General features: G+C 32.2%; 1 pseudogene across 1 annotated transcript in view; it reads left to right on the forward strand.

The window, feature by feature from the left end:
• LOC143244918 (tyrosine kinase receptor Cad96Ca-like) overlaps positions 1-9,475 on the forward strand; it is a 40,819-nt pseudogene that overhangs the window by 30,619 nt on the left and 725 nt on the right. Inside the window, exons 7-11 of the transcript XR_013025381.1 lie at positions 1,358-1,517; positions 2,308-2,418; positions 5,032-5,213; positions 5,828-5,950; positions 9,357-9,468. The product of XR_013025381.1 is annotated as a tyrosine kinase receptor Cad96Ca-like (transcript). The remainder of the gene's footprint in view (positions 1-1,357; positions 1,518-2,307; positions 2,419-5,031; positions 5,214-5,827; positions 5,951-9,356; positions 9,469-9,475) is intronic.

The following is a 9,475-nucleotide window of genomic DNA, read 5'->3' on the forward strand; positions in this document are numbered from 1 at the left end:
ACAATCAGTTTAATAAGATAACTGTGTTCAAGATGGTTATATAGACAATCAGTTTAATAAGATAACTGTAGTCAAGATGGTTATATAGACAATCAGTTTAATAACTTAGTCAAGATGGTTATATAGACAATCAGTTTAATAACTTAGTCAAGATGGTTATATAGACAATCAGTTTAATAACTTAGTCAAGATGGTTATATAGACAATCAGTTTAATAAGATAACTGTAGTCAAGATGGTTATATAGACAATCAGTTTAATAAGATAACTGTAGTCAAGATGGTTATATAGAAAATCAGTTTAATAAGATACTGTATCAAGATGGTTATATAGACAATCAGTTTAATAAGATAACTGTAGTCAAGATGGTTATATAGACAATCAGTTTAATAAGATAACTGTAGTCAAGATGGTTATATAGACAATCAGTTTAATAAGATAACTGTAGTCAAGATGGTTATATAGACAATCAGTTTAATAAGATAACTGTAGTCAAGATGGTTATATAGACAATCAGTTTAATAAGATAACTGTAGTCAAGATGGTTATATAGACAATCAGTTTAATAAGATAACTGTAGTCAAGATGGTTATATAGACAATCAGTTTAATAAGATAACTGTAGTCAAGATAGTTATATAGACAATCAGTTTAATAAGATAACTGTAGTCAAGATGGTTATATAGACAATCAGTTTAATAAGATAACTGTAGTCAAAATGGTTATATAGACAATCAGTTTAATAAGATAACTGTAGTCAAGATGGTTATATAGACAATCAGTTTAATAAGATAACTGTGGTCAAGATGGTTATATAGACAATCAGTTTAATAAGATAACTGTAGTCAAGATGGTTATATAGACAATCAGTTTAATAAGATAACTGTATTCAAGATGGTTATATAGACAATCAGTTTAATAAGATAACTGTAGTCAAGATGGTTATATAGACAATCAGTTTAATAACTGTAGTCAAGATAGTTATATAGACAATCAGTTTAATAAGATAACTGTAGTCAAGATAGTTATATAGACAATCAGTTTAATAAGATAACTGTAGTCAAGATGGTTATATAGACAATCAGTTTAATAAGATAACTGTAGTCAAGATGGTTATATAGACAATCAGTTTAATAAGATAACTGTAGTCAAGATGGTTATATAGACAATCAGTTTAATAAGATAACTGTAGTCAAGAGACGATTTTATGGACAATCCGATTAAATGAAGCTTCGTGTCTTTCAAAGTAATTTCTTACTTAGCTCGGTGGCTTTAATGTGCCTAATGTTTTGTGTAAACGCATGTCGAGTACCAAAGTGGTCGCTTTTAATAAACACTTGACAAATACTCTTTTTTTAGTTTAATTCTGGTCGGCAACGGTGGGAGATACCACGACACCACTTGAAGTTTATTGGACTACTAGGAGAGGGATGTTTCGGACAAGTGTGGAAATGCGAAGCGCTCGTAAAAAATAGTCGAAACGACGAAGCTCACATAGTAGCCGTGAAGACGCTGAAATGTAAGTATAAAATATAGCTTGAAATAGCTAAAAAGGCTATTTAAATATTTTAATAAAAATAAAAAGTGGCACATATCAAAATGACATTTTTGTCTATTAACTTTTTATTTCATACACTACATCCATTTAAGAGTTTATTAAAAAGAGTTTTAAACCTTCTACACAGCAATGCCTAATATATTTTCAGACTGTTGACATGAAAAAACAACGAATCTGAACATGTAATTCTAATACAAAGAAATACATTAATCTTAACTTATTCATTAGGTCTCTTCTGGTTACCTTAATCTAACTCCTTTAACAGCAATTACAAAAAAGAATTAGAAAGCAGGTAGGAGTTTCAAAACAATTTATGTTCATTCATTTGTTAAATTGCACAGGTAGAATTAATGGCGTCGTGCACATTGACCACGTGTCCTTCCCCAGTACTTTCTGTTCACTGTTGTTATAATTAAAGTAAGTGAAAATTGAATGTGAAAAGTAAAAAACACTTGACTTATTATTGATTATATGATTACTATTACCCCACCATTGACAAAAAATATATTTTGTTTTTTGAATATCCCCACCCAATAACTGTATGACGTCACTGGGTAATATTTTCATGTTTTTATTAGCATTCATAATTGATTTTACTTTTCTACCATTATATTGGATTTATATTACTGGATGAAAAGGAGTTTGTTTTCGCAATTTTCTGGTCTAATTTTTTTAAACAAAAATGAGTAGAATAATAAACTGAATCCTTTTGTTTAAAGTAAGATTTTATTTTTCCTTATTAAAAAAAAAGCACATGCGACAGAGAAGGAAAAAGAAGATTTACTTAATGAACTGGAGATAATGAAGTTCTTAGATCCTCATCCAAACGTTGTTACGTTACTAGGATCGTGCACCGACAGAGGTGAGGCAGCTAAAATAGGCTTAACATTGTGTAGGAGTAAAGTTACTAGAGTAAAACATTTGAGGGTGTGTAATTTGAGTAACAGTTTAACTCGTCGTATCGAGAGACTAAATAAAAGTATCAATTTAAGACTCTAGTAGAGCGAATCTTTAAATTATATTTTGATTATCGTCAAAATGGTTTGGTATAATATGTCCAATCGTTTCGAAATACGGTTTTATTGGTTTAATTCAGTGATTCTTATACTTGTTTTTTCATATAAGGAAAAACCACTTAAGAGGGGCAGAAGCCAATTTGCACCACCTATCGGTTTTACCCTACCTACTTTCGCTAGCCACCGCAAAAATCAGAAAGAAAGAAAAGCGTTGCTATTGATGGGACTTCTATTTTGAAAAAGTCCTAAGGTCATCTGGAATACCCTCGCGGACCACCAATGGTCTGCAGATCACACTGGTTTAATCGAACAAAATATTATTTTTTTGAACCCTGGCACATTAAACATGCTTGCCCTTTTAGTCATGACGCATTATAATGTAATGGTCAATACCACTATTCGTTGGTAAAAAGAGTAGCCCAAGAGTTAGCAGTAGGTGGTGATCACTAGCTGCCTTCCCCTCTAATCTTATGCGGCTAAATTAGAGATGGCTAGCGCAGATAGCCCTAATGTAGCTATGTGCGAAATTTAAAAACAAACAATCTTTTTTGGATTTGATGTTGATTTTGATAAACGGTATGTAATTAGACGAGTATTCAGGCATATGAAAAAAAGCTATACAATCAGGGGTTCGATTCCACTCAGTGGACTCAACAGACAGCCCAATGTACCTTTACTATAAGAAAAATACACAAAATCTATACCTGTTAAACTGTAATAGTTTTATACAGTACAAATTTGAATTCATCATTGCCAGCCATAATTTCCACGAAACACCCTGACTTACCATTTTCCGAAATTTCGAAACGCTGTAATACTTCTAAGATATGATCACTTGTACAGGTATTGATAAATATCCTTATTTTTACAGTTATCTAGAAAATGCGACTGAAGGTGGTGTGATTTATGACGAAAGTGGCAATGTTATAGTTGATTTTAGAAACACTATTTTACCATATGGTAAGCAAAGTAATATCATGATGATATCACTTCATAGACGGCAGAACAAATTTGAATTTGTAGGGATACCTCATTTGATATGTTAACTATGACCCTTTAAATGAAAACTGAAACTGTGTTTTTTTATTATAGTTATATACAAGTCTGTATTCCCCATTAAACGGGGCACTTCGCTACTGGGTCAACATTTGGGGATACGCGCCCCCTTTCAACTATGTCTCTCTTAATTTTGTTGAATGTAATTTTATACGTATTTTAATAATGTATATTATTTTAAGATAAAATTAATACACATTGCTTTTGTGAGTTACATTATTTTTTAAGGTTGATAAAAACGCAAGTTTCAGCGTGAAAGCTCTTGGACTTATAAGTTGTTAGCAAGCTAAAAATTAATTGCTTAACGTGCAATCGTGTCTACTCGTCACAGTAAGAAGACGGTCATTTAAATAAAATATATTTTTTGACATAAATAGTCATAAAATAATATCATTCGTTTGCCTTACATGTTTGTTTTTGAATTTCGCGCAAAGCTACACGAGAGCTATCTGCGCTAGCCACTCCTAATTTAGCAGTGTAAGACTAGAGGGAAGACAGCTAGTCATCACCACCCACCGCCAACTCTTGAGCTACTCTTTTACTAACGCATAGTGGGATTGATTGTAACATTATAACACCCTCACGGCTGAAAGAGCGAGTATGTTTGGTGTGACGGGGATTCGAGCCCACGACCATCGGATTACGAGTCAAGTACCTTAGTAAGGTAGTTAATTATACGTTATTTGTAATCGCATCAGTATATCATGAAAGAAAAGTGTGAAATCATATCCTTAGGGATTTTAAAGCACTAATGTAAGAGATACACCTTTCATATGTATATTGTATATATTTGCTCACTTACACCTTTATGAATGTGAATTATTTTCATTTTATAAGAACGTAGTATTACATATTGAAACCATACCGTTTGTTTGTTGAGTCTGTGCACTCAATCTGGTATAAATTTAACATTGTATTACGAATACTCACCTTTGAACTAGCTATGCAAACTGCACTGATACATTTTCGGTTGATCAACCTTCCTAAAGTGAAGGGGTTGTCGAATTTCTACTTTTGTGGTTACTCAGATATACTATACTAACAATATTTTCCCACTTCTATCATAATCCTGATATGTTATATATAACCGGATCAATTGCTAAAGTTACTAAGCACTTTCAACCCCAAAGTGACATTTTATACGTTGAGAAATTTATTGAACGGTGTTGTATTTTTTAAATTGAATGTACAGTTTTTTTAAAGTAAAAATAATTTAGTAATATTACAACATGAAAATGTTTTGACAATAACAACAAAATATAAAAGGTTTAAATATTTTCTGATGATAGTTAATAAGAACAGATATAAAAACACCAGTGAACAATAAATATCTACCATTTTGAGCAAATCTAACATTAATTCATAATTGTTGTTATAAATAATAAATTATATAAACATTTCAGAACCCCTGCTCATCATAATGGAATACATTCCTTTTGGAAAGCTTCAAACGTATCTGCGCGAAACTCGGGCTGAACGAATTTGTGGAAACCAAAACAGAACATCCAAGTGTCTCACTTCTAGAGATTTGACGTCGTTCGCCTATCAAGTTGGTAAAGGAATGGAATACCTGTCTTCTAAGATGGTAAATGATTACAATTCATATGTATTGAACAAGATCTTAGCAACATTATCTTAGATAATGACAACGTATGAAATAATTCTGCATGGAAAGTAGCATATTAGCCAACAAATCAGAAGATCCAAGGTTCGATATACTATTTACAATGCTCCACAATCTCAACTGCAGGCATGTTATAATGGTGACAGTCATTCACACAATTTTTGCTTTGGTTAGAATATTCACATGGACAACAAGTGTTGTCAACTGTTTTCTTCCCTTTTTTCCAGCATTTCTGAATGCAAGTAGGGATAGTTATACTAGGTCTCTGACTTGGTAATTTAACCCTGTGCACATAAGGTACTGTTCAGGTTGAAAATATCAAGTACTTTTTCTATTTCTCTGTCAGAAAGTTTCACAGTAAAGAAACCATACTGGATACCACGTTTTAAAGAGCATAAATTAAATCACTTTTAGCATTTATAACTTACAGATACAGACACTGTGAAACTAAGCTTAACATGAAAGACTACTTCGTAATAAGTTAGCAAAATACAAAGATTTTATGTATTTTAAGTGATTGTGTGATAACAAGCTATACACAAGTTCATGATTGTATGGTAATTTGAAATTTTCAGATTATTCATCGGGATCTAGCAGCCAGAAATATATTAGTAGGAGGAAATAAAGAATGCAAAATAGCTGACTTTGGCTTTGCAAGAGATGTTATTGCCAGTCACATCTATGAGAGAAGATCAGAAGTAAGTACAAAAGATTTAATTAAAACTAAGTATTTAGTATCGCAAAATCTAACACCTTTCTAAAAATCACAATGAAACAATCTTGAATTCGTGTACCCCTGACAATATTTAAAAGCAGATAAAACTTGAATGAATTTAATGTTTTTATTTCTCAATAAACATGTTATGATGTTCTGACATTACTGACATTTTATTTGATACATACATAGGTATAATCCTGTAAAAAGTGGAGAAAAAGATAAGCCAGAGAAATGAAACAGTTACAACTTATTGGTGAAATAATGAAGTTTAAGACATCACCAATTCAGTGGGTTGTCATGTAAATAATTTATTTGTCTCATTCACTGACAACATTCTTGCCCTGTTCATGTGATTTCAACTTTACTGATACAACTTCATAAAACAAGTAACTTAAATAAATTAAAAATTATAATTTTATAGTATAGGTGGAAACTGCACCCATTTTTCAACACCAAAAAGTGTTTTAATAAAATTGATTAACAAATGTAGTTACTTTATTCAAAATTTCATTATTTCCAATTTAATGCTAATTAATGATCATGCAAATGTTTCATATTTTGACTGAAAAGAGAAAGTCAGTATTGGATATAATTATGGAAATGTAGATGTGATGCACATACAGGAGTCACAAGCAAATAGGAATTGGAATTAAATTGGTAACTTGTAATTATTAAAACACATTGCTGTTAACATTTTAAAGGAATACTTTGTACAATGTACAGCATACTAGTATTTCATGTATGTCTTAAATAGAGCAATGTAAACCTCATTTTTATACTACTGTATATTTATGAAAACATGATTGAAAAATATTCTGAACACCGTTTTATTTCTCCACAATTCAGTCAAGTTGACAGGTTGCCATTTGACCTTCTTGTAGAAGCTCTTACACTCTTAATAATATAAAGACATGGCTGAATGTGTTTCATCGGCCAGTCCTCCCTTCCAAGCATCATTTCAACACATACACTGCATATATGAAATCATTTTATGGATTGAAGATGGATCCCTGTATCACAGGTTTTGTTCCTGAGGAAATGACATTGAGGATAACAATGTATATCTAACTGTCAGAATACCTTATTATTTGTATATCTTGAACAACACTGGTTTAGATGCAACACATCTCTATTACTCACCTACTATAATTCCCTGTATATGTTATACATTGGCCTTGATGTTGCTCAACTTTCTGCCATTTGTAATCCAGCTTTGCTAATCCTACTGTTTGAAGTTTGGTACCCATTTCAGCTTTGATTTGGTTCTCTCTATTAAGCAGTGGTTTTTGAGAAGCTACATACCAGAGATGCCAACTATTTCAAATGACTAGTGTAATGATTGCAGACAGAGCCCTTTCACAGTTTTAGTCCTTTTAGATTTGCCAATCTGGTGAATGAGGCCTCTTTTTTTCCCATCTTGTGAATGATCGCATTGGTGTTTCTATGCTGCTTAGAAAATGAGAATTACCCATCTGCGGAAGTGCTGATTGGCTAACAAGCACTGATGTAGCTATGGATTCCTCCACTTACACAGTATGGAGAAGCACTGGACTCAAACTGTTGGTAGATGTGAGAGATACAAATATTTTTTATTATTTCAAGCACAAACATGATTATCGCAAGTAGCCATTTGGACTATGTCTTTCATCTATTATCAAAATTTATTTGTATCTCCCTATAAATTTTCTTTTCACCCCTTTCAAGCCCTGGGGGAACAATTTATCACTTTATTGTTTAGGCCTATGTAATATATAATAATTTGGGAGTTGCAACAAGTCGTAATATTTGTCTGTATGAGCGTATAGTCGTAACGTACGCACCAAAATCGTAATGATTACGCTCAAATCATAATGGTTGGCATCTCTGCTACATACTCTTTGAAGCCTCGTAGTGCTAATGTGTATTTTATTATTTTTGAGGTAATATTCACACCTACACTTACAGCTAGATCATTGGCAAGATACTTATAGGATTGTCACTAATCATATATATAATTTTCCCTAAGTTAGTTATCACTACTTCTGGAATTCAGGCTTTCTATTACTGTTTTATTGCTCCTAGCTAGTACAGGGTTAAGTATCTGAATTTACAACACTAAAATCAGGGGCTTGATTCCCCTTGGTAGGTTCAGCAGATAGCCTAATGTGGCTTTGCAATAAAAAAACAAACATACTTTTTTATTATAACATTACTGGTTTTATATATATCCTCTTAAGTTTCCATAAAGCTACTAATAAAATATGAAATATCACTTCAAGGTATGATATTGGTGTAACCTTTATCAGACAAAACTTTATTTTCTTCATGTTGTATTTCCATCTTGGGAGTTATGAGCATATCCACCACACTGCTGAGTAGTGGATATGCTTACTGCTGTAAATTTTATGAAGGTGTGATGGGTCTAATTGACTAGACAGCAGTTACTGCCTGTGTGAACCATCAGTATATGACTCTACTTATTCTGGTGCAGCTCAATTTTGTACAGTAAAGGGGAGAGATAATCCCCATCTGCTAATTATTTTGTCTACTGTTTCCATTATTATTTCCAATACCGTATGTACGTGTGTATTTTGAAAATAAATTAACTACAGAAAAAAAGCCAACTAAAACTGACTCTTCACGTTTGATTTGTAGATGGATTTAACATGGTATTTGTTATTCTAGTCAGTGTGCAATATACTAGTTTCTCAAAACTTTGTTTACCAGATATTTTGTATGCATGGTGTAAAAACAACTAATTAAATGTTTTTAGAGCACATATATATTTATTACAAAATACCAGATATTACCTATTGTCTTACAACTCATTAAGTTTGAGGGCTTATAATACTAAAACTTGAGGTTTGATTCCTGCAGTGGATACAATTACAGACAGCCCAATGAGTAGCCCTAAACTGAAGAAACATTGTGGTGTGTGAAATTTATCAGGCATTTCTTTTCCTTTTAGACATTTAAATGTTTACATACATTTGTAAGTTTTACACACATTTCTGCATACAGGTTTTAGAACACAAACAGGTTATAGCATGCAACAAATTTGTCAGTGTCCTAGTTATATGCTGTCAAAGGTCATTTCCATCTAGTGCTTCTATCTACCTTAAACACCTGGAGGGTGTTCTTCCTATTTTTACTCATGGAATGACCAGACATCACATGGTATGAAGCGAACTTGGGGAGAGAAGATAAGATAATACTCTCTATATACTTCTCAATTATGTTCCATTCAGGAGTTAGGTATATTCACACATTACATCCCAGAATACCACAATATCAGCACTAACTGAGCAGAAAGTAGAAAGGAACTTTTTTTTTAAACTGATAATTGCATTTGTTAAAAGCTGAATCAGAATAATGGCCAAGCTATTTTATATCAATTATTATTTTAGGGAAGGTTACCTATTAGATGGATGGCTCCAGAATCCTTGTTTGATAACATTTTCACTACCAAAACAGATGTTTGGTCTTTTGGAATCTTGATGTGGGAAATTGTAACATTAGGTAAGTT

This window comes from Tachypleus tridentatus, chromosome 2 (genome assembly GCF_004210375.1).
Source record: "Tachypleus tridentatus isolate NWPU-2018 chromosome 2, ASM421037v1, whole genome shotgun sequence".
Lineage (NCBI taxonomy): Eukaryota > Metazoa > Arthropoda > Merostomata > Xiphosura > Limulidae > Tachypleus > Tachypleus tridentatus.